Source organism: Schistocerca serialis, chromosome 2, assembly GCF_023864345.2.
Source record: "Schistocerca serialis cubense isolate TAMUIC-IGC-003099 chromosome 2, iqSchSeri2.2, whole genome shotgun sequence".
NCBI classification, from domain to species: Eukaryota; Metazoa; Arthropoda; class Insecta; order Orthoptera; family Acrididae; genus Schistocerca; species Schistocerca serialis.
In genome coordinates this window covers 471,312,686-471,339,804 of record NC_064639.1, presented here as the reverse complement: position 1 = coordinate 471,339,804, position 27,119 = coordinate 471,312,686, and positions in this window count along the sequence as shown.

The window sequence follows — 27,119 nt, the reverse complement described above, 5'->3', positions numbered from 1 at the left end:
CTGGCGTACTTGTCAACGCTCTATCTCTTGAAAACTACGAATTACACCGTGTACCATGGTGTTGTGTAAAGAAACTATGTCGGCAGGTGAGGAACTGAGTGTTCTAACGTCAGGAAACATGTCTCCAATTGAAATCCATAGAATAATGAAAGCCGTGTACGCCGAAGATGGTTTCCGTATCAGTAATGAGTGACGGTTGGATCGTTCGTCCTCATAATGAAGGAAACTGATATGCTGATCTCAACGTATGTGACAGAGCTCGGGGTGGGCGACCCCTGCGGCAGCCGACGAGAAAATTGGTGGCAGATAACACAGTCACTGCTCTCAGGTAAGAGTGACATATCACAAGAGCGTGTAAAGGCCACCACTGCGGAAATGTGGTCCGGTACACCGTGTGCACGGTAGGTGCCTCGAATGCTCACGTCTAATATGAAACAGAGGAGACTGGACATCTGTCAACAATTTCTTTTGCGTTTTGAATATGACGGTGATGGAATCTTAACAACATGGAGACAGCAGAATGCACCATTTTGACCCCGAAAACAAAAGAGAATCAGTGCAGTTGTTCCACAAAAGGTCATCGACGCCAAAACAGTTCTAGACCATGACATCAGCGGGGAAAGTCACGCTCATAGTGTTCTGGGATGTTCAAGGTGTGGTGTGTTTGGAACGCATTACTAAAGACACCACAATAAACACTGCAACGCACTGCGAGACCCTCAGAAAACTGAGTTCGTACACGCATGGAGCATCCTTTCCTTCAGCAGGGTAGACCATAAACGAGCGCTGCACCTCCAACAACCCGACGCCTTAGAATGACAGTCGGCGACCATACTCCACACAGTCCCAACTTGGCCCCAAAAGATTTTCGTCTGTTTCCAAAACTTAAAAAACATCTTCGAGGACTTCATTTTGTGAGGACTTCATCTTGTGGCTCAGTGACTGCTCTAGAGTGACGGTACCATCGAACGGGTCTCTCGTTGTAAGATACGTGTTCGTCGCAAGGACGACTGTTTTGAGAAATAGATATGTAAACATAAAGAATAAAGGTGTAGAATGTTAAAAAGATTTTTTTAAAGCGTCTCGAGAGTTAAATGAATATTCCGTCGTTTGTTGATAGAACAACGTTATAATAAATGAGAAGCGCTAGTCTGCTTTTGTCCTATACTATTAATTTATAGTGTACATCAAAATAAAACAACAGCTTCAAGAGTTATCACATAAAAAATTCGGAGGCACTACTTTACAGCACGACTTCTACGCGCAATGTATTGCATTTACTAACATTGAGGATCAACTGCCATTACCTGCAGCAGATGTCGATTGTCTACAGTTGTTCTTGCGATAGACATCTACACTACTGGCCATTAAAATTGCTACACCAAGAAGAAATGCAGATGATAAACGGGTATTTATTGGACAAATATAATACACTAGAACTGATATGTGATTACATTTTCACGCAATTTGGGTGCATAGATCCTGAGAAATCAGTATCCAGAACAACCACCTCTGGCCGCAATAACGGCTTTGATACGCCTGGGCATTGAGTCAAACAGAGATTGGATGGCGTGTACAGGTACAGCTGCCCATGCAGCTTCAACACGATACCACAGTTCATCACGAGTAGTGACTGGCGTATTGTGAGGAGTCAGATGCTCGGCCGCCATTGACCAGACGTTTTCAATTGGTGAGAGATTTGGAGAATGTGCTGGCCAGGGCAGCAGTCGAACATTTTCTGTATCCAGAAAGGCCCTGACAGGACCTGCAACATGCTGTCGAGCATCATCCTGCTGAAATGTTGGGTTTCGCAGGGATTGAATGAAGGGTAGAGTCATATCTGAAATGTAACATCCTCTGTTCAAAGTGCTGTCAATGCGAACAGAGGTGACCGAGACGTGTAACCAGTGGCATCCCATACCACCACGCCGTGAGATACGACAGTATGGCGATGACGAATACACGCTTCCAATGTGCGTTCACCGCGATGTCGCCAAACACGGATGCGACCATAATGTTGGTGTACACAGAACCTGGATTCATCCGAATAAATGACGTTTTGCCATTCGTGCACCCAGGTTCGTCGTTGAGTACACCATCGCAGGCGCTCCTGTCTGTGATGCAGCGTCAAGGGTAACCGCAGCCATGGTCTCGTAGCTGATAGTCCATGCTGCTGCAAACATCATCGAACTGTTCGTGCACATGGTTGTTGTCTTGCAAACGTCCCTATCTGTTGCCTCAGGGATCGAGACGAGGTTGCACGATCCGTTACAGCCATGCGGATAAGATGCCTGTCATCTTGACTGCTAGTGATACGAGGCCGTTGGGTTCCAGCACAGCGTTCCGTATTACCCTCCTGAACCCACTGATTCCATATTCTCCCAACAGTCATTGGATCTCGACCAACACGAGCAGCAATGTCGCGATACGATAAACCGCAATCGCGATAGACTACAATCCGACTTTTATCAAAGTCGGAAACGTGATGGTACGCATTTCTCCTCCTTACACGAGGCATTACAACAACGTTTCACCTGGCAACGCCGGTCAACGGCTGTTTGTGTATGAGAAATCCCCTGGAAACTTTCCTGATGTTTGCACGTTGTAGGAGTCGCCACCGGTACCAACCTGCTGAATGCTCTGAAAAGCTAATAATTTGCATATCACAGCATTTTATTCCTGTCGGTTAAATTTCGCGTCTGTAGCACGTCATCTTCGTCGTGTAGCAATTTTAATGGCCAGTGCTGTAGCTTTGCATCCTTCTTATCAGCCACAGCATCCTCTGTCAACACATTCGTGGAACTTCCGGTGTCGTCCACTAGATGATTCACATACTTAGTAAAACAGTAACGATCCTGTAAGTCTCTCTTGGTGTTCTCCTGAAATTATCACCTGTCGTTTTCGTCCCTTTACGGATATGATGTTGGGATCTATCAGCTACGAAGTCTTGAATCATGAAAAATTTGGTGCAGTACTCGGACGGCTAGTATTTTCTTCGTAAATGTGGAATTGTATTGAATGCCTTTCGTAAGTCAAGGGACATGGCATCTACATGGGCACTTTTGTCTACATCGGTCTGTATCGCCCAGAGGAAGAGCTCTGCTTACGGAAGCCATGTGGTTTTTAACGGAGGTTTTCGTTCCCCACAAACGACTTAATGTGTGAGTATAATTCATATTTATTGCTCCGCTACAGATCGACGTCAGCGATACACTCCTATAATTATGTGCATCTAAGGACGAATTTCCTTTGAAATGGTGCAGCTTACGTTTTTGTCTGATAAAAGCGGCAGCCGAAACGTCATAAATAAAAAGATATATTCAGTGATCTAAAACAATTTTTTCTCAAAAACCCACAATGAGCGTAGATGTATTTAGGTTACTTGTTTCCTTTGTTAATAACATATTTCTTATACATCAGTAGCCCCAAATCCATCTCAAAAATGCTCTTTGCCCAAAAAAAAAAAAGTTCTCTCTGTTCTGTTATCCGCCAGCAGACTTGTTTGATGCGATCCGCCAGGAATTTCTCTCCTGTGCCAATCTTTTCCTCTCAGAGTTGCACTTACAACTTATGTTCTCAATAACTCCCATAGTTTTAACTGTCTACGGCTCCCTGTAGCGCCACTGAAGCTATTTAATGCCTTCTATAGTCATAACACACATCACATAATCCAGTCCCTTCTTGTCAGTGTGTTTCACATGTTCCTCTCCTATCTCATTCTGTGCAGAATCTCCTCATTTTTATTTTCTAATTTTCAGTATCCTTTTATAGCTGAAAATCTAAAACGCTTTGAGCCTTTTCTGTTTCGTCTTTCCTGTAGTCAGTGTCTGATGTCCGTAAAACGCTGTGTTCCAAACGCATATTCTCAAAAATGTGTTCCTTAAATCAGATTCCATGTTTGAAACTAGCATACGTTTTTGCGAGGAATACCCTCTTTGAATGTTGTAGTCTGCTTCTTATGTCCTTCTTGCTTCATCCGTCATACGTAAATTTGCTTTCAAGGTACCAGAATTTTTTCGCTTCGTCTACTTCATAGTCCTCAATTTCGATGTCAAGTATATCACTATTGTCATTTCTGCTACTGGCCATTACCTTCTTATATAGTCTATCAACAACATTGGAGATTGAAGTGTTAACCTGCTTGTGTTGTAGTGTAGGACACGAAACATGAGATTATTTTTTTGAAGAATCAAAGAAGCAATCGGCGTACTGGCATTGTGGAAACTGGCTGAAGAGGAAGAAGTTTAAAACTGTGTGATCGGTAGGGAAAGTTCCGGCCACAGTGTACTGGGATCCAGACTGGGTGTTAATGGTTGACTTTTCGGAGCAGGTATGCACAATAAACTCTCTCCGATATTTTAGAATCCTCAAATCGGTTAAACCATGTCTTCAGCGAGTTCGTCCAACAAAAACAATGGCAGATATTCTTCTTCAGCAGGACAATCCAAGATCAGACAGCAGTCGTCACGCACTGTAGAGATTGTGAATATTGGATGGAAAGTCTTCCCTCATCTCCCATGAAGCCCTGACTTGGCACCATCAGACTTCCACCTGTTAGTGCCGCTGAAAGGTCATTTAGGGTTTCATTTTGGGGATGACAAGGCCGTGAAAACGTCCGTGCATCGTTGGCTTCCAAAACTAAGATCGTGCGTTTCACCACACAGAAATACGTGCCGTTGTTAAAAGGTGGGCCAAAAATGTCGAAATGGACAGATATTATATTTAAAAGTCACGAATTAATCGTCAGTGTTCATGCTTTCACCCTGTGTGGTTGCATTTCAAATTCTTCACGAAAAAAAGGGGGGCATTCCTTTTTGACTTTTTTAAATAAACCAGTTACACACAGGAAAATAACATGGCGGCGTTCATTGCAAAAATGGCATAAACCAAATCTTTGAGCTTACAGCGCAATAAAAGCAAGATCACCTTCTTTACAAGTATACAATAAATCAGTCACGTCTTGCTTTTACGTAGTGCACTCAATTCACGCTTTTATCCTGTACAGCACACTATATTCGACCACTTAACCACGAAGATGCAGCCCTGTGATACTAAGGCACTTAAGTATTGCTCCTGTGCAAGTGCAAGGAAGTGGCCACTTCTTACAATTACTCATTCTATTTCACTTTGAACTGTAATTCAGTAAGAGTAGCATTCCATTCTATGTAGAGGTTAGCGATTAGAGGAGCTGGCTGGGGTGGCCGAGCGGTTCTAGGCACTACAGTCTGGAACCGCGCAACCGCTACCGTCGCAGGTTCGAATCCTGCCTTGGGCATGGATGTTTGTGATGTCAGGTTAGTTATGTTTAAGTAGTTCTACGTTCTAGGAGACTGATGACCTCAGAGGCATTTGAACCATTTTTGATTGGAAGAAACTACTTAGAGAAGAAGCATGGCCCAAAATTGTCTCTTGTTTGTGGATCATTCAGTACTGTACTCTAACGCTACATGGTAGGTCATTACGGCGGGTAGGACGTCAAACGGGCCGACTTCGAGAAGGAGAGGCACCACAGAACATTTTAATATTCGCTGTCTATACTTTTACAAATAAATTGATAAAACTTTCTAAAAAAAAAAAAATGGCTCTGAGCACTATGGGACTTAACATCTATGGTCATCAGTCCCCTAGAACTTAGAACTACTTAAACCTAACTAACCTAAGGACAGCACACAACACCCAGCCATCACGATGCAGAGAAAATCCCTGACCCCGCCGGGAATCGAACCCGGGAACCCGGGCGTGGGAAGCGAGAACGCTACCGCACGACCACGAGATGCGGGCGATAAAACTTTCTCAGCATGACCAGGAAGGTTTCAGAATTCACACTCATAGCAGTGGAAGTTCAAAAACACGAAAAAATAATATTTTTTAAATGTGAAATTTCATGATTTTTTTCACTTACTGTTGGCTGCATTTGTTGCTATAGGTACACTTTTCTTCATAAGTAAAAGAGATTATTTGATGATTTTTGCACAGCTTACAAACCATACTTACAGGTGTATGAAACTCTAGAATTTATTTAATCTATGGAAAAATGAATGGGATGTTACGTTTTAAACTTCGTGTTTAGAGAAAACTCGAATTTTATAGTTAATTATCTCAATTTTTATCACAGTTTTTAACAGATTTGGGAAATCCTAGAATTTCACACACCTGTAAGTATGGTTTGTATGCTGTGCAAAATTCACCGAAGAATCTCTCTTACTTATGAAGTAAAAATGTGTACCTACAGCAACAAATGCAGCTCATACCAAGTTAAAAAATGATGAAATTTCACATGTAAAAAAAAGTTTTTTTGTTATGTACCTATGTACCTACAGCAACAAATGCAGCTCATACCAAGTGAAAAAATGATGAAATTTCACATGTAAAAAAAGTTTTCTGTTATGTTTTTTAACTTCCTCTGCTATGAGTGTGTATCCTGAATCCCTCCTGGTCATGATGACAAAGTTTCATGAATTTATTTGTAAAAGTATAGACAATGTAAATTAATGTGTCCTGTGGTGGCTCTCCTGCTCCAAGTCGGCCCGTTTCACGTCCTACCCCCTTTAAAGACACATTTTCTGTTTTTCAAATAGCTTACTTTTCACATTAGAGCACTACGTAAGAGGAAACTGCCACTTAGATTGCTCACGAACAAAACAGAGTTCTCTCCTTCAGCTGTTGGAAGATAATACAAGCGGTGGACTACTGAAACATTAACCATACGTGAGTCAGTTGTCAAGCCAAGAGGACGTTCACGATTGAGTGCCTGGAGTACTTGTTTCCCTTTCGGGAATGATAGTCTTCACATCATTGTCAGGATATACAGATCTAGATATTTATTTCTCCGTACTTGCCCAGTCCGAATTGGTTTTCCATCTCTAACGACATTGTCGTCGACAGGACAATGAACTGCGGTCTTGATAGTTTCGGAGCAAACTCATCTCTCTTATGCTTCACAGTGCCCTTCAATTGTTCTTGCCACAACTATGGAACGTGCTGCTCTAACTTCATGGTATACATTATCACATTATTTCAAAATTTGTCTTTGAATCAAAATATCGAAGTCGTTTCCCTACAGCTGGTTTGATTTTAGTTATTGTTGTCATTTAACATGAGGTAACACGCATGAGACTTCCACACCTGGAAAAAAGAACTCAGTCTGCCTATACACCAGTAAGATTGTACTGCAGTACATGTACTGCCGCGAGGTGTTTGGATTGTAGCTCGAATGAAATGAAGATGGCTATAGAGTAGAACCAGGGGCTCAAGGATGCAACAGTTTTGTCTATATAAGTAATGAATCTGGTAAGAGGGCAGCCGCGCGAGCAACACCCCTGGACCGCTCACACGACAATATAGGAGGAGAAGGCGTTCGCGCCTAACAGTCTATAAAGCAATAGACAATATTGCTATTCATACGTAGAACTATGTCGGTGCACAAGTGGTCCTGCATGGTCCATCAGTGTTCTGTAGTGGAGTTCTGAACTTTACTATTAGCAACAGTGATACCTTGCAGCATGGTAATGGCTGGGTAGCCATAGCCCTTGTCCGTGGACCTAAAGTCGACAAAGTTGTAAGGCTAGAAAGTTTTAACAGTCGTGACGTCATCGCCTATCGGAAATTGCAGAGGTCTACAATAGAGATACTGGCAAATCATATTACCTGTCGAACATGCCTGTCAGGACCAGGAATCATCGAAAAATAAATGAATCGGAATCAGTGTCAGTGTGGGTCAGAGCTGTTGAGAACTGTAAGAAAATTAAACTCGTCGGCGATCTCACACGGTAAATGCTGTGTGTCTCTGTTTCCTTAACAACTACACTGTTTTTCTCCTCCCGCAGATACGCTTTGTATACCCTCCACTGCTGGGGCCGGCACTTGCAGTCTGTCAGTGGCTGTTGTTGTTGTCTTCAGTCCTGAGACTGGTTTGATGCAACTCTCCATGCTACTCTATCCTGTGCAAGCTTCTTCATCTCCCAGTACCTACTGCAGCCTACATCCTTCTGAATGTGTTGAGTGTATTCATCTCTTGGTCTCCCTCTACGATTTTTACCCTTCACGCTGCCCTCCAATGCTAAATTTGTGGTCCCTTGATACCTCAGAACATGTCCTACCAACCGGTCCCTTCTTCTTGTCAAGTTGTGCCACAAACTCTTCTTCTCCTCAATTGTATTCAGCACCTCCTCATTAGTTATGTGATCTACCCATCTAATCTTCAACACTCTTCTGTAGCACCACATTTCCAAAGCTTCTATTCTCTTCTTGTCTAAACTACTTATCGTCCACGTTTCACTTCCATACATGGCTACACTCCATACAAATACTTTCAGAAACGACTTCCTGACACTTAAATCTATACTCGATGATAACAAATTTCTCTTCTTCAGAAACGCTTTCCTTCCCATTGCCAGTCTACATTTTATATACTCTCTACTTCGACCATCATCAGTTATTTTGCACCCCAAATAGCAAAACTCCTTTACTACTTTAAGTAAAAAAATGGCTCTGAGCACTATGGGACTCAACATCTTAGGTCATAAGTCCCCTAGAACTTAGAACTACTTAAACCTAACTAACCTAAGGACATCACACACACCCATGCCTGAGGCAGGATTCGAACCTGCGACCGTAGTAGTCCCGCGGTTCCGGACTGCAGCGCCAGAACCGCACGGCCACCGCGGCCGGCTGCTACTTTAAATGTCTCATTTCCTAATCTAATTCCTTCATCATCACCCGATTTAATTCGACTACATTCCATTATCCTCGTTTTGCTTTTGTTGATGTTCATCTCATACCCTCCTTTCAAGACACTGTCCATTCCGTTCATCTGCTCTTCCAAGTCCTTTGCTGTCTCTGACAGAATTACAATGTCATCGGCAAACCTCAAAGTTTTTATTTCTTCTCCATGGATTTTAATACCTACTCCGAACTTTTCTTTTGTTTCCTTTACTGCTTGCTCAATATACAGATTGAATAGAGTCGGGGAGAGGCTACAACCCTGTCTCACTCCCTTCCCAACCACTGCTTCCCTTTCATGTCCCTCGACTCTTATAACTGCCATATGGTTTCTGTACAAATTGTAAATAGCCTTTCGCTCCCTGTATTTTACCCCTGCCACCTTTAGTGGTTACTGCACGTTAATGTCGAAGACAGGCGGCGCTCCCATAAATGTGGACAACATTCATAAAATATTATGTTGATTTCTGCACGTTAAGCACAGAACGTATGTTGTCTGTAGAGACAACTACACCGCTTAATGCCTTTATTCACGCACTGTTGTTACCAATCGTACTATTGGTATCTGCACAAAAACCTTGAGCGTACACCAACGTAGGAAAAAGAGTTGATTAGCACGATGCCTTTATTTCAGTGTGAAGACAGCCTGCTTTGCTGTAAAATGAGCAGGATTTTGCCATACGAGAGTGTGCAGAATTCGTGGAAAAGCAATTTGTCTCGGGCATAATTGTGTCGGCGGTTGCGCGGGGCGACGGAATCAGTGGTCACATCCCGTGGCCGTGACGTAACGATCGCCACGGTGCGTGTGTTGCTGGGGGCCCGTCCTGTTGTGGATGGGGCAGGAGCAGGCGGAGCGCGAAGCTGCCGCGCCGAGCGAGCGGGCCGGATGGGGGAATGATGCGCATGCGCGAGGGGGGGCCAGCATCCCGTCACGGGCGCCCCGTTAGCTGCAGCTTCCTTCCTGTACTCGCGCCACGTGCGTTCGGCTCGGTCTCTACTACTACACGTGTCGGTGGAGTCTAGAAATACGTAACATATTTTTGACATAATATCTTAGGAACTGTACCGACATCATGAAACACTAATGTTGACACAGTTCAAGTATTTCGCAGTTAATTTCTGGTAACTCTCCGTTTGCAATCTTTTCCATAGTCAACGATATACTGTAACAGCGTTAATCTTTGCTCCAATCATTATCGCTTGTAGTCGCCATGGTGACCAAGCAACAACATGTAACAACCGCTGTGGTTGCTGTGGTTGAGCACGACTTAAACTGGAATGAGATTTTCACTCTGCAGCGTAGTGTGCGCTGATATGAAACTTCCTGGAAGATTAAAACTGTGTGCCGGACCGAGAGTCGAACTCGGGACCTTTGCCTTTCGCCGGCAAGTGCTCTACCAACTGAGCTACCCAAGCACGACTCACGCCCCGTCCTCACAGCTTTACTTCTGCCAGTACCTCGTCTCCTACCTTCCAAACTTTAAAGAAGCTCTCCTGCGAACCCTGGAGAACTAGCACTCCCGAAAGAAAGGAATTTGCTTTGAAAATAACGTTTTTAGAACAACAATTCGCAATATTTTCCCGTGACCTGTTATAAATAGATTCATTTCCGCAGTCGCCAGGGAGCGCCAGATAAGAGGCGTCACCGCGATGGCGCAGCAAGTAGGAAGCCCGTACGTTCGTACGTGTAAAACATTAAAAGATCTTCCATTATGTCAGAAAAGAAACAAAACATCAGAGGATACTCCAAGAGCGTCGGAATTTCGTGAACCATACTAAAATGCATAGTTCACCTTACAGTGCACGTTCGTATGTCCAGATTCCCAATGAAGTAGGCCTCAACCTGATATGAAGCTTATCAGTGTGATTTTCGATGCGTAAATTTTCTTGGAGTACCAGTACTGTATTATCTCATGTTTGGTTCTTTATTATGGCATAATGCCATATGTGCTAGAAGATGAAAACGTGCACTTGAAATGCAGTGAAAAGTTGAAACTAGCCAATAGTGTCCAATTCAACACTTCGTTTCAAATAAATTGACTGCCTCAACAGGAAAGCTTAGTAAAAGCCGTCAAAAATTAAAAATAAAGACTTTTCAAAAATAAGTTTATTTTGTAGCGCACATCTTTCTGAAGAGTCTGATACATAAAACATATATCTTCGACGAAATTTATGATACGGTATTGGCCTTAAGTGTGCAGTGCAGTGCCACGCCTCTTCAAACAATATTCTTATACCGCACGTCACTGAATTTCGCTCTGTGGAACTCAAACATGGATATTTTGTAATGGATGCCATCAAACTATTTCAGGACAGTGGAAATTAAACACACAGGAGCTTCAACAGGCACTGTCTAGTGTAGCGATGTGGCCAAAGTTTTCTGTCAAAATTTCACTTTCTTGGATACACCGAGAAGATAATACGTAATCTTTCTTACGTGTTATTCCTGTTAGTCGTTTATTTCCACTCTGAATCTATGGATTTCGCTAGTAATTATAACAACGCTGAACATTCGCAAACCAAATCAACCACATAAACAAGTAGCAGTTGGCATTCACCGGTTCGGCTTTACTCCGCTCAGCTCTTATAGCCCCGTCCCTTTTCGTCTGCAGGAAAGTTTATTTCTAGATGTGATGAGGATATTCCTCTGACAGAGACATCACGAACACTATGCAGGCATTCAAAATTCAACTTATAATTCATTTGGAAATCAACTTAGAATGTGTTCAAAAACCAGCAGGGGTGCGTTTCAAAATCATATGAATAATCGATAAACCGACGTGCGATGGATGCTAGGTGCTTTGTGAAACGAGGTTTTTTTCCACAAGAATACGAATATGCCGCCCGGTTCAGATACCCCGGTTTGCCCTCACCCGCACTAGATCCGGGCCTGCTGCGCACACCTGAATCTGGCAGCTTTGGCGCGCCAGTAAAATTTTTCCGGGTACGATGTGGCTGGTTGCTGCTACTGCCGCTTACGCAGCCAACAGCCACATTTCAGTAGCCAGAAGCGGGAGAAGGTACTACTCACACTGCACGTGTGCACGAGCTCGCTCGTAACTAATGGAGTCTAATGTAAACAGTTGTGACGTCACGCTCATCAGAGACAATTTGTTGTTATGAAGCATTGCATAGTCTTGCGAAAGCCTTTGACACATTTTGCTGTAGGCTTGTACGAGCACTGTGTTATTTTATATGGCGCATTTCCTTCGCAGTTTAAGTTTTATTTTCGTTTTTTTCTCTCGTTCATGTTTTAATGGTGCAATATTATTCTGCGGTAGCGGTATACAGTAATATTATTTGTTAGAGTATCGGTTCTTACCAGTCAAAATTACAAAAATTTAACTGAAAACTAAAACAATGAAAAATTCCCGGGTTTTTCCCCGGATCTCCCGGTTGTCCCGGGTTGTATACACCCTGGTTTTAAGCTATTATATAGCCGGCCGAAGTGGCCGTGCGGTTAAAGGCGCTGCAGTCTGGAACCGCAAGACCGCTACGGTCGCAGGTTCGAATCCTGCCTCGGGCATGGATGTTTGTGATGTCCTTAGGTTAGTTAGGTTTAACTAGTTCTAAGTTCTAGGGGACTAATGACCTCAGCAGTTGAGTCCCATAGTGCTCAGAGCCATTTGAACCATTTTAAGCTATTATAGACTGTTTGAAGACTGTGCAGCCAAAACAGCTTACAACAAAGTCAAATGAAAGAAAGGAAGCTGGTCTGTGTTATGATTAGTGTCTATTGTAATATCAAGTACATGCTGCTACTCGCAGTTACTGGTATGTCCTTGTATTGATTAAGTGCGAGCTTAAGTTGTGAAGATTCGTCCTGGTAGAGACGAGTATGTTATTCTAGATATATATGTAGTTTCCTTTCTTCCAGTCTCTGATTGAAGGAAAATGCAACTGGCCAATATTTTCCCACCGATTAGACAGCATTCTTAAGCAACCGCAATCATAGATTGCAGGAAACCAGCAATTCTTGGAATTAATGGACACATAAACCGTCATTTGCTACATATCATTAGATTTGTTTGATCAGTTTCTCTCACAAGACACGGGTGTACTCAAATATTCATTGCGCGGTGTCACCCTGTTACAGATTTCAACGCTACCAAGCACTATCGTAAACCCAAGGTGAAGTAAGATGCAACTCGCAGTACCTCCTCCAGAAGATGGTAATGTTTTAGTTTATGTTGTGGCCAGGCGATGTTTACAGCATGCTAGTCGACGAACGCTCGTGCCACTGAATTCTTAGTAGGAGAGCTCACTCGGAGGAGGTGCACATAAAGACTAATGCTGTCGTTACTTCGTGTCTAGCTGTAGCCCAGGGAATTCAACAGCTGACGATTAATTTTCTAAAAACCAAAGTACTGAGTCAGTAGCGAGCTGAATCGCCTCATTTCTGATCTGATACCGAATTGTCGCTCATAAGGCCTAGGTACGAAGTGTTCCACACTAGAAGGATGTCTCCCTCAACGTTCTGCAGACTGAGGTATTTAACAGCTGCTTTCGTACCTGTTCCCCGACGCCCTCTTTCCAACTTTAAACGGCGCTATCGTAGACCAAAAACGTTCCACAATGAAATTTTTTCGGTGCTATCTGAATTATATATAAATTATATAATAAATTTAAGTTCAGTGTCTGAACAGGGCGCTAATTATATTAAATGTGCTCCTCGGACCGTTACACTCGCACGTGCGAAGTGAATATTCTTAGATGTGTATGAACAGTAATTTCCAAAATTGTATCTGAATTACCTTGGTTTTAACCAAACAATGGGCCGAATACTGTGTAAAGCTGCATTAATAGTGTAAATCATGTGTAGTTCCAGCATAATATGTACCGGAGTACTTCGAAATTGAGTCTCTGGTGGCAGTTGCGCTAATACACTGGCGGATATTTGGGAACCACGTTCATTCCTTCATCATGGCGCCAGATTTTGAGTCAAACAGTTATTCCTGCATGGATCAGTCTCAACGGTGCCCTCTGGTTGTCATACTTATCACCTGGCCTTTTTTTCTGGCGTATTTTGTACAATGTTGGTTGTACATGGATGTCTACAAGCAAAAATGGTGGAAGTGGGACAGTTTATTTAATGACTTCTTAAATTATTGTTGGTACTTTATTCAAAACCATGAACATCCTTTTCCGTCAGTGATAGAGTGACTTTGTAAACCTGATTACATATTGAGGTATCCGGTGATGAAATTTCAGCACGATTATGAAACGGGGGAAGGAAGGGAGATTTAAAGTTCCATTGCCGTTGACGTTATTTAAAACAGAACGCGAGTTCAGACTGGGGTAGCATAAGGCTTCACATGAAGTAGCCGGGTGTTGGACTCAAGTGATTTAAGGGTATTAGAGGAAATCTAAATTTGGATGACGGAAAGTGTAACTGAACCTAGGATTGCCTGAACACGAACCTGTTACATGTTTTGCTTCAACTGGTTGTAGATAAAAGCCATTGAGAAAACATTCCTCGTTTATACTGCAATTTTACTAAGGAATAAACTATATTATCACACCGTGCCTGAAACAGCTTTTATCATTATGCGCGCACGGAGGCTTTCCGGCAGTCGTTCTTCCCGCGAACCATACGCTACTGGGACAGGAAAGGGAGGTAATGACAGTGGCACGTATAGTGCCCTCTGCCACACACTGTCGGGTGGCTTGCGGAATATAAATGTAGATGTAGGTGTAGATGTATTATAGAATAGAAATCTAAATCCTCGATACTCTTTCTAGAATGTCGATTGGCCATAATATCTCGCTGTTTTTCTTGCATTGTTAAATACTCGTAGTAAGTGTTCTGGTTTGCAGCTGGATGAATTTGCCAGGACGTGATGAATGTAACACTCATCGAAACATCGAGCCCTTTCAAGGAACTCGCTCTGCTGGAACCTGAGAACATTGTTCCGGACAGTAACCGCAAAGACGTGCACCGGAACATCAGAGAGTGTTGGAAAGACGTATACTATGATACGATACGGTATTTCAACGCCTTTGTTGTTTAAAAGTACGGCGTCGTGTTCCTTCAGGCTCGCATGCATGATCTTTCATGTCCGAAACAACAATGCATCGTACTTCTGAGCAACACAGGCCCTGCAACAGCGTATTTATCCGCCGACACTGGACAAGTGACCTCAATTAAAATGTCTCCCCTGTAGAGGAATATCCATAATGGATGTACGATTGCAAGCTGTAGACAGGTGGTTGACGATATGTGGGAGTTTGGGTCTGGCCCGAAGCGTGTTGGATAGCCTAATGAGAAGACGACCTCTCGTAATAAGCGGAAATCCGTTTTCGCGACCCACTCAGGGACAAATTTTCACTATCGTCATTTTATTACACAACTGATGGTTGCCCATATTCTCAACTGCGAATACATTTCATGTACCACGGTAGGTGATTATACCCAGGCAAGATACCACATTACGTAGAATGAAGAACTCTGCAAGACAATGGTGAGTACATTCGAGTAAAGTCCTTGTTACAATTATTATCCGTCACAGTTTTACCCACAGAGCGTTCAGGCAGAAACTCTATCGTTTACACCGAACTGACACTCTGCTGCGTGACTACTGCGCAGGGAACACCGTCCACCTTACTTTCAGTTGTCCACTGCTGTACCAAGTGCCGAAAAATCTACTACGATATCTGGTGCTTTGTGCACAACCTACCAAGGTGAAGACACCACTTACAAAAATAAAGTGTCGTACAAACATATATTCAGTATTTTAGAAGCTAGAGGAAAAAAAAATCAAATGGCTCTGAGTACTATGGGACTTAACGCCTGAGGTCATCAGTCCCCTAGAACTTAGAACTACTTAAACCTAACTAACCTAAAGACATCACACATATCCATGCCCGAGACAGGATTCGAACCTGCGACCGTAGCGGTCGCACGGTTTCAGACTGTAGCGCCTAGAAACGCTCGGCCACCCCGGCCGCGTGCGCGTGTGCATGTGCGGCGTGCGCGTGTGTCTGGGAACGATCAGGGTTTGGAGCAGGCCTCCAGAAAAAGAGGAAAATAAACAAATTTCTAATATGATACGCAGGATCACCTGGGGAATACGCCAAACGCTTGGCTGGCCATTGCGGCCTTCGTAAGGAACAATTTATAGGAGGGAGGGAATGGATGTGTTTCCGGGTCGAGAGGCAGTAGGGTAGAGACAGAGACAGAGCACGCCTTGGCTCGGAACTGTAATAGCCGTCCTCGAGTCCTCAATCGGCGCTCACCGAGACGTTCATCGAACAGCAATGCTTACTGTGGTAATTAAGCTTAGCTTGGCATCTTGTGCTGGGGTGGTGCACAGGCGGTGAGAGTGGTCTCTCAACAAGCACCAACTCATCGCAGAAAACAATTCAGCAGTGTATTGCAGCAGCATTGGCAGAGGGCGAGCACGGAATGCTGTCACACTAACAATTCAGCAAATTGCCGCAATGTTTTGCCGAAACAGCGAACTCAGCGGTACTGCACCAAATAGCGCAATGAGGACGAGGCAGATTTTTACACTGATAGTGGTGGTACTGTTGTAACATAATTCACAGGTAGTGGCACGTATGAACGACAGACCAGACGCTACCGACTGGAAGTACCTAAGCTGATTCTTGTAATCAAATTATCCTGTGTCGCAGCTGAACCTGGACAACGGTGCTGTGCGATAGGCGATATAGACCGAGGCCACAGCAGGGCAACAGCATCTCTGCACTAAGTCTCTCTCCTGACTTCATGCCACGGTCCAGTTGGTCACCCCAGGGCATCTCCATCAGCACTGCCGAATCTTGCTCGTTGTGCAGGGAGTCGCTTCCCATTCACACCAGCTGCCATGCACACAAGCCCCATCCGCCGCCACAGGATGGGTGTCTCAGTATGGTGGGCATCCCCCTATATGACGCAATCGGATGGCGCCAGGGACCGCAGCGATCACAGAAGGATCGAGTGCACACATGGTTGGGGTGGGATCCTGACCTCTGGCTTACTGTGGTGAGCGTACTGTAAGACCTTCAGTACACACACCATCAGATTATTTGACTTGTCGCTCTAACGAAGTAGGCGGGTGTCAGCCATATGTCTCGTGGGCTTATCGTGGCGTGTATATCTTCTGCCATTAGGTCAGACGATAGAAATGCCACTTGCACGCTAAGAGTAGCAGATTGACAGTGACCAAGTTTAAACAGAACTTGATTAACTTTCACACACATTTGTTAAAAAAATAACAAGCATAAAAGTTACTTAACTTGGTTCTGGATGCTACTTACAGTTGACAATCTGAAGTTCCTTTGGTCTTGGTATGTTAATCTTATTCTCACATATATCTCTGATACTTGACAAAAGTGTCTATACATTTATCTTCATTCCTATGTACAGAAATATGATAATCTTATTAGGCGCAGACCGAAACTTGACTATAGACTGGTACAGACTGGTGCAGACAAATGCAGACTGGTGCAGACAAATGCAGACTGACTAATCGGAGGTCTGTACACTCGCTATAATACCTCGCACTTTCATGTATCACTGCACGAGTGTGATCCGCGATGAGAAAAGGTTCTACGTTAGCAGGAATCTCATTGGATGCGTTACATATTAATACGCGGATCGGCGGAAGCAGAATTTGGTCCGTCTCTATGGCAGCGCCATCTTGTAGTGCAGAGATGGACGAGCGCTGCGCCTACGCTGTTGTGCTTAGCGGGGCGCGCCCTAGTAGGAAAGTTGTGTACGCGTTGACTCTGCGGAACTATGTACACAACAATTACCTAATGTGTAGTACCGTGTCAGCAACGTAGGCTGTGCCGGCAGTCAGCCCAGCAGAGCTCAGTGGCCAACCGGTCACTCACCCAGAGTATGAAGCAGCGTAGAAGCTGCCTTTCTGGGCAGCCACCTTGGCTCCCACCCCACCTCCACCAACTGCTCGCACCATCCTGGCTTCCAGCCTCTCCAGCCAGCACCTGAGCGCTGTGGTATGGTGCCGTCTTTATATAGCAAAGTGATTTGACCACGTCCTACAGTGACAATAGAGTGCCGTGAGAGATGGACGACTTCGCTATGTCTTGAATGGTGTATTAGACACGGAAGAGAGGCTTCACTAACATTTTAACTTGAAGGTTACCTTGTTTAGGCAGGAGGAGCCGACTGACTTCGTCAATATGATGATATAGCAAGGCAGTGTAGGGAGTCTACACGACTCATGACGTAATGTAAATTTGTAGCGACATTTCGGCATTGTAATTAATTTTATTTTGTTGTTATATTATTGTTTGTAACGACAGAGACTGATGTCTTGTTTTAGCCAGAAGTAGTAGGGATATTGTTGGAAAAGGTAGTGCTGCTAACAGTGGATAATACACAGCTGCACGGGCAGCCAGCAGCTAAAGATGAACAGTTAGCAGTGCAGCGGGTACCGCAGCATGAGGTGGGTCCAGTTCCCACAGGAATGAGTGTCCCCTTTTCTGGAAAATTATCAAAAAAATGTTCAAATTTGTTTGAAATCTTATGGGACGAAACTGCTATGGTCATCAGTCCCTAAGCTTACACACTACTTAACCTAAATTATCCTAAGGACAAACACACACACCCATGTCCGAGGGAGGAATCGAAACTCCACCGGGATCAGCCACACAGTCCGTGACTGCAGCGCCTAAGACCGCTCGGCTAATCTCGGAAAATTATCAGAGGATCTGATTGTTCTTAGAGAACATTAAAACATCACCGGAGACATTTGGTTGGACTAGTAGTCAGATGTTGGAGGTAGCAAAATTGCGACAAGTGAGGAAGCCAAATTTACATGAAGTTTACCGAAGCATTAAAGAATGAAGCAAGCTTTGAACAATCACAGAAAACGCTTTTGCAAAGGTATGAGAAACAGAATGGTTCAGTCTGTTATGGGAAGAGTTGAACACTATTCCGAAAACGCATAGGGAACTGTAGAAAATTTTGCGGACAGTACATGTAAATGCAAGGAACATCCATATAAGTTAAGGCAGAGTGATGCAACATACGTAGTTTTGTTGCATGAATCTGAGCAAACGGCACGCGATGCTTTTGTGAAGGGACTGTCATCGGACAATTCTGCCATTAGGTAAGCGATGGAGTGCCAAGAAATTAGTGTGACAACGGGGCTATGAGATGGACGTGGGGTATTTTCTGAGAACATAGGTGTGAGCAGAGAGGGGAGATACAGGGACAGAGTCGCCAGGAAAGTAGAGAAAATAGAGATGGTAAGCAGCCGGTAAACACAAGAGGAAATGAACGACAATCTAACGGCATACCCAGTAACATTAGATGCAACAAATTCGTACGCAGAGATGGAGTGTACAATAAGAGTTGTCGTATGAGTATAATTTTTTTTGGACACAGGAGCACAAGTGTTGATTGGTAATAGAGATCTAGTGGGCTGAAGTCAGTGAAGCCCAACGTCTCATAGGATATGAGACCTTTGGGGTGGCAGACGTAAATTTCCCTGTACGATTTGTTCGATTTAAGCAGTGCGTAGAGGTAGTACCGCACGTCAGTGAGGGCTACAGTGTGATCTTGGGTTAGACTTTTTGTAACAACGTCGTTCTAAAATTGACCTTTGGCAACGTACAGCCGGATTAAGTGGAATAACGTTACAACTTTGGAAAGTATTGCCAGTGTAGAAGCTAAGCGAGAGGCGTCTAGGGTATTGGAAAAACAATCTGAATCACGTACAACTGCACTACGGATTGATTCGCATGACTGTGTGCCAGGTGGCACTAGGAAGTCGCTTTCGGTGAGTGTGGAGTCAGATCTAATTGTGGGTACGTTACGTGTTGGGGAGCCTCTGGAGGAAAACGATATGCTGGACTCAACAAGTTGTTTTATTGAGATAAGTGTTGTATAAATACAAGAGATGTATGGTTGGAGAGTGATACCCGTAAAGTGAGAGAATGTTACCCATAAGTACAGATAGTTCTGAACCAAAATATTGAAGTTAAGGCAGGGGGCATTAATAGCGCGTTTAGGTCTTCCAGGTGAGAGTAGGTGGGGTATAACCAGTGTGAACCACAAGCGACCACAGGCCACTACTAACATAGCACTGTGTAGGAATGTGGAGCATTGAAGGGGAATATAGAGAGAGAAAATGGAAGAATTATTGTTCGAATTTGAGGATTTACTTCTTCTACGGTTCCCATTGCCTGCAGTGAGTACAAAAGCGGATAAAGCACCAGTGTATTGGAAACCATACCACATTCCTAGGTGGTTACAGCCAGTTATGGAGGAGTGCAATGGAAACTCGACTGTTTGCCGGCCGGAATGGGCGAGCGGTTCTAGGCGCTACAGTCTAGAACCGCACGACTGCTACGGTCGCAGGTCCGAATCCTCCCTCGGGCATGTATGTGTGTGATGTCCTTAGGTTAGTTAGGATTATGTAGTTCTAAGTTCTAGGGGACTGATGACCTCAGAAGTTAAGTATAATAATGGCTCTGAGCACTATGGGACTCAACTTCTGAGGTCATTAGTCCACTAGAACTTAGAACTAGTTAAACCTAACTAACCTAAGGACATCACACACATCCATGCCCGAGGAAATGTTAAGTCCCATAGTGCTCAGAGCCATCTGAACCATTTTTTTGAGAGAGAAGACTCGTCTGATATGTGATATAAAAAAAGAGGAGACGGTATAGGAGATATAGGGGATCCAGTATTAGAGAATATAAAAGAGCTTTGGTGGACTTGACATCAAATAAGGCAAGAGGGTCCTCCACACAATTCCAAAGATAGCAAGAGCCGAAAAGTTGGTTGCTTGGTTAGTAGGATGGGGGGAGGGGACCAACAGTGAGGTCATCGGTCTCATAGGATTAGGGAATGATGGGGAAGGCATTTGACCATGCCCTTTCTGACAAGTACACGAATTATTGCAGAGTCACCTTAACAGCTCATGCATCCAAGTTACTCACAACAATAATGTACAGAAGAATGAAAAAGAAAACTGATGATATGCTAGATATGTTAGATGACGATCAGTTTGCCTTAGGGAAGATAAAGGCAGCAGAAAGGCGTTTCTGACGTTGTGGTTGACAATGGAAGCAAGGGAGAAGAAAAGTCAAGAGATGTCCCTAGGATTTGTTGACCTGGAAAAAGTGTTTGACATTGTAAAATAGTGCAAAATGTTTGAAAATCTGGGTACAGAATATGGATTGAGAATCAATCGAAGAAAGGCGAAAGTTGAAAATTGGTTCAAATGGCTCTGAGCACTATGGGACTTAAATTATGAGGTCCCCTAGAACTTAGAACTACTTAAACCTAACTAATCTTAGGAAATCACACACATCCATGCCCGAGACAGGATTCGAACCTGCGACCGTAGCGGTCGCGCGGTTCCAGAATGTAGTGCCTAGAACCGCTCGGCCACACTGGCCGGCAAGGCGAAAGTAATGAGAAGTTAGAGAAATGGGAATAGCGAGAAACTTGGCATATGAAACTGATAATAACGAAGAAGATGAAAGTAAGAAATTCTGCCTAGCAGTAAACTTGCCCATGACAGACAGAGGAATGAGGATATAAAAAGCGGACTTGCACAGGCACAAAAATGCATTCCTGGCCAAGAGTAGTCTACGACTATCAAATTTACTACTTCATTTGAGAAGAAATTTCTAAGTATGTATGTCTGGAACACAGCATTTTATGCTAGTGAAACATGGATTGTATGAAAACTGGAACAGAAAAGAGTCGAAGGATTTGAGGCGTGGTGCTACAGAAGAATGTTGAACATCACGTGGACTGATAAGATAAAGACGACGTGGGTCTCTGTAGAATCGGCTAGAAAACACTGAGAAAAAGAATGGGCAGGATGATAGAAAATCTGCTAATACATCAGGGAATAACTTGCATGGTGCTAGAGGGGGCTGTAGAGAGTATAAACTGTAGGGGAGGGCAAAAATAGGATTATATTTAGCAAATAACTGATGACGTGGGTTGCAAGTGCTACTCTAAGATGAAAATTTTGCCACAGGAGAGGAATTTATGGTGGGCTGTTCACTCAAAAGAAAAAGTGGAAGATTTTATTAACGAACAGATATCTGATGGGATAACAGAAGAGAGTAATAGTTCATGGGGTGCAGAAATTATGGTAGTACCAAAGGAGCTAAGGATGGACCTAGACGATACAGGTTATTCTGTGATTACTGGCAGCTGAACAGATAGACAATAACACATGCATACCCCAAAAATTGCGGAGACCGTAGATAATTTGGGGCAAAGGTGCTATTTCTCAAACTTGGATTTGAAGAATGGTTATCATCAATTGGAGGTTGTCCCCAAAAACCACAAATTATAGCCTTTTCTGTACCGCAGGGGCACTATGTTGGAAAGTATACCGCTTGGATTAAAAACTGTACCTGCAACGTTTCCGAGGTTGTATGATAACTGTGTTGAGAGGTTTGAAACTGTATCAGTGCCTAGTTTAGACGAGTGATATCACGATATTTTCAAGAGACATGGAGCAGCACCAACCACTTTTAAAGGGGGTATATAAGAGATTGGGGGCTGAGCATCTGATGCTGAACACAGTTTGCATTAGAAGAGGTAGGCTACTTTGGCCATGTAATTAGTAAAAATGGAGGGAAGGCCGACAGTGACAAGCTGGACAGCGCTTCCCAGCACCTAAGCCCATTAAGAAACTCCAGTCTCATCTGGGGATTTCTGATCATTATAGAAAATAGTTGAAAGGGTTTGCTAACATAGCACAACCACTCACGCAGTTGCTAAGGAAAGGTGTGAGTCTCATACAGACACAGGAACGTCAGGATACATTTTAAGAACTAAAGAGAGTTTTGACATCCAGCCCCATTCGGGTGTTTGCAAACTTTTCTTTATTCGTTTGTGTGACATATCTAATTATGTTTTGGGGTCTGTTTTAAGCCAGGAGAAGCGTCTTTTGTAGCCTATATGTTCAGACAGCTGCTCAACTCCAGGAATGGAGATGATTAGCCTCATTTATGGTGTCATGTATTTTAGACGTCATCTTTGCAGAAAAAATTTCGGGTAGTGACCGACCGACCACACTGCTCTGAAGTGATTATCGAGACGGAAAGAGCTGCCTAGCAGGCTGATGGGATGCGCTCTGGGAATTAGCAAATTCGACTCTGAAGCAGTAGACAACACAGGGAAAAGCACAGAAAACAAGACGTGCTAACCACGATGGTAGCTGCGGTAAAAATTCTGGGTAATGGTCTTGTGGAGTGGCAGGCAGCGCAGAGCACTAACAGTGGCTGTAGTGAATCGCAGTTTAACGCATGTGATGTACTGTTGTGGAACGAAACGATGCTTGAGCCATGGACAATAGGAGGAGATTTAATAGGAAGTACATAAACATGTGTTATCCTGTGAGGGATGGTGCAGAGCAAAAGCAGGACAGTAGCTGAGAGTTACTGGTGGAGGAGCAAAGGAGATTAGGATGAATATGTGAGGAACTGAATATGGTGTGTACAGCAAGCTAATTTTGATAGCATGAGTACCCTTGCACAGATTACCGGAAGCATAAAAACTTATACCCTTCACTTCCATTCGTCGAGGCTTGCAAACGACACACACCAGCGCGTCTGTTGGTTAGCCACCTGTACTGGGATAAATAGGATTGATGTCCGACAAGTACAGCTGCCCTATACTGGAGGTGCCTTTAATCACTATTTCACAACTGTTGTGAGGCAATCAGCCGACGTCCAGTAGAGATCAAAGCACTAGACGTGGCAGAAGGCCTTACTAAGTTTTAGTAATTGCGTTTTTCTGCTTGTTTCAGGATTGCATGTGAGAATCCATCTCCGTACATCCACAGAATCACTAGTTTCTAGATTTTCGTCGTAAGTGGCACTGAGGCGCTACACGACCAGCCCCTAATCTAGACGAGGACGGAATCAACAGAACAATGCTTTTAACGTAATAGGTATATTAGTTTCTCGTTTGTATGATGCTCATTCTGCGATCGTTCAGTTGATGAAAAGCAGCTCCAGTTCCTTATTTAGAAATTTATGAAGTCCACATGACAGGTTTTGGCCTTTCTCAAGCGCCTCCGATATTAGGCCATTATCATGAGCATCTGGAACTGCCAAATGTTGTTGGTGGGTATATAAATATTTTTCTGTGATAATTGTGATAAGTGATTAGTGATAACGTCTATATATGTACTGTACAAGCGCATGAAGAATATACAACTTTTGTTATAAAGTAGAGATGCAACATCAAACGATAAAAATAGTAAAAGTCAAGTGGATTTAAAAAACTTTCGTGCTCAGTGACGTTAGGGGACATACGGGCGTCTCCTGATTACAAAAACTGTACAGCCCAATAAACTATTAACATGCTTTAGCTTGAAAAGCGTTATATTCAGACGTGCTTTTGAATTACAGTTGAGTCTCCATTAAATAAAATGCTGACAATGAAAGAGGTGTTCAATTCAGGAGTAATGGTACGACCTATAACGAGTGACATTTAAACCGCCTGGAAGTGCTGAGGCCAGCTGAAGCTAGTTGCTTGTAAATATACTCTTGTAATGAACTGACGATGGGTCCATGCTTTGCTAGAGCCAGCAACAGTTTCCGGTGGTTTAAAGTTTGCTTGTTCGATATCATACCTTTACGCTCGATTCGGACGCCTCGTGCATTGGAACTAATTAATAAATTTTACACTTTTATTAATTACAGATAATGAATTTCGGACCGAGCGAGGTGGCACAGTGGTTAGCACACTGGACTCGCATTCGGGAGGACGACGGTTCAATCCCGTCTCCGGCCATCCTGATTTAGGTTTTCCGTGATTTCCCTAACTTACTTCAGGCAAGTGCCGGGATGGTTCCTTTGAAAGAGCACGGCCGATTTCCTTCCCCATCCTTCCCTCACCCGAGCTTGCGCTCCGTCTCTAATGACCTCGTTGTCGACGGGACGTTAAACACTAATCTCCTCCTCCTCCTCCTCCTCCATTTCGGTATTTTGTTCGAAACCGTTACAGTTGTAATTCACAAACATATCACGATATAACTCTTTTTAAGCCAAAGCATCAAAGCATGTTAACTGTATTAAAGTATCTGGTTATACTGTTTTTCTCATGACGTCATTGAGCATGAAACTTAAATCACTTGACTTTTACTGTTTTTATCATTTGACCTTGCGGGTCTACAGCATAATGTAAGTTGTATACTCTTTCCACACTTGCACTGAACATGTATAAGCAGTGCCTCTCATCTCCTGTTGTAATAAATATCTGTATACCCATCAATCATGAATTAACATTTGTCAGTTTTAGACACGGTTGATAAAGGTCGAAACTGGTCGTGTGGACTTCATAAAATTTTAACTAAGCCATTGAAGTAACTTTTCATTAAAATAAATGTATGTATTCGCAAAGTGATGTCATGGACTGAAACATTGTGTGTCATGTACAATGAAATTTTATGAGGCAACAAGTAGAAAAAAGTTCTTCTGGCCATGAAGATGGGCTCGGGGCATGATCTCACGAGTAACCCTGCTTCATCTTGTATTTTCCATACACACTGCTAACAACTCCAAAGTAGCGTTAGAGGTAGAATTATTCTCAGTATAGTCTAAAACATTTCTAAAACAGTTAACACAACTTTATCGACAATTCACTACTCTGTCGTATTTAAATTGTAGTCAGTAATGTTGTAGTGTCTGTGCAATACTGTTGCGTGGACTGAAAATTCCAGCGTAATATTAGTTTTGATTGGCCCTGGAGACGAAAGAAACATGACAGTCAGGGAGTCAGACGTGTCGGAGAACTGATATTTCGCACGGTTAATACGTCACTGTCTGCTGCAGGCAAAACATTCAATTATACTCTGTGCGCTTCCCGTTTGTTTGTTTCTCTTGGGTTTACCGTGGCTGTATTGCGTTAGTTGACATCTACTCTATTTGGGATATGACAGCAACACAACTGAGTTTGGATACGTGTTCGTACATGTAATATGAAAAGACACAAAGCAAAGAGCAAGATTACTTTAGTGTAAAAGCAGTTTACTCAAGTATTCAACAACATAATGTACAAAATCGTGCAAAACCACCATTCATCGTCTAACAAAACAATGAGTCGTTTGTAGACGCACACTGCCAGATGAAAGAATACTAGTGAACATCAAAAAGAAACAATCAGCTTCGTAGCACACCTATGAAAATTTGTCGTAAATTATTGAAATGAAATGAAATTTCAGTGCCGATGGATTTCATACTATCTTTTCCAGTCGTAATGAAACTTCTGTATTTGCAGCAGATAAATGTATCTTTAGCTCAGCGAATATTTTTAGAAGCTGCAATCCAGACTTAGTTCAATAAATCAAACCCATAGTAACTGCTATGTAAAGTTCAAACTAATGAACGTAATGAGATACAGAGCTGCGGCAATATTAAAAGAAGATCACATTTTTGCCTTCCACATTTTTTGTTCTGTATTTTCTGAAAATGCTATATTTATTCAGAACCAAATAGTACAAAATTATTTACATTGGCCTTAAATACAGTATAATAAACACAAAAATTTTGTTCAGTAATCGCATAACAGATATTCAGATGAATTTCACATAGCTGTTTTATTTTAGGCGTTGGCATATCTCTCTTTATAGTTTTTCGTTTGTGCACTTTACGGTGTTGTGATGCTGTGGAGCTAACAAGTGTCCTGGCACGATGATGATGGACGTAGTTCTTTATATTGTTGCTAATATTTTCCGGACGTTTACTTTCAATCCATATTCTGCACTCACTAGACTGTCCATCTGATCCAACACATTCTATAATTCTTCTTCACCTTCACTGACAATAGCAACGCCATCAGCGAATCTAATTATTGATGCCCTTCACCCTTAATGTTAAGCCCGCTATTGAAGCTTTCTTCTATTTCTGTCATTGCTTCTTCGATGTATTCACCGAATAGTAGTGGCGAAAAACTGCATCCTTCTCTTTCCCATTTTTAATTTGATAATGCTCTCTTTGTCTAACAGTTTCATTGTTTCCTCTTGGTTCTCGTACATATTGTATAAAAAAGCTGAAAAAAGGGGAATACGCTGCTGTTCAAAAGATTCTTTCACAAAATTAGGTAGTCGCATGCCTTAATCCTCATTTCACCTTCCTCACCCACAATTTTGTCATGCGAACGTTTTTGCTATCCTTTAAGCAGAACAGTCTAAATCCTTATACACTGTCTTTCTCGTAGTGAAGCCTTCTTACTCGGCATCTCCCTCTATCTGCCACTGTCATTACGTGTCTCCCTCTCAAAGTCTCCTTTTCCTTTCATTGGCACTTTCTCCCCTCTGTCTCCTCCACGGACACTGTTCTAATCCCTTTCTCTTGCACTTTCTTACCACTGCCTCCTCTGTCACTTTCCCTGTCTCCCTGCTACAACCTTGCAGCACAAAAAAGTGAATATGTCCAATTGA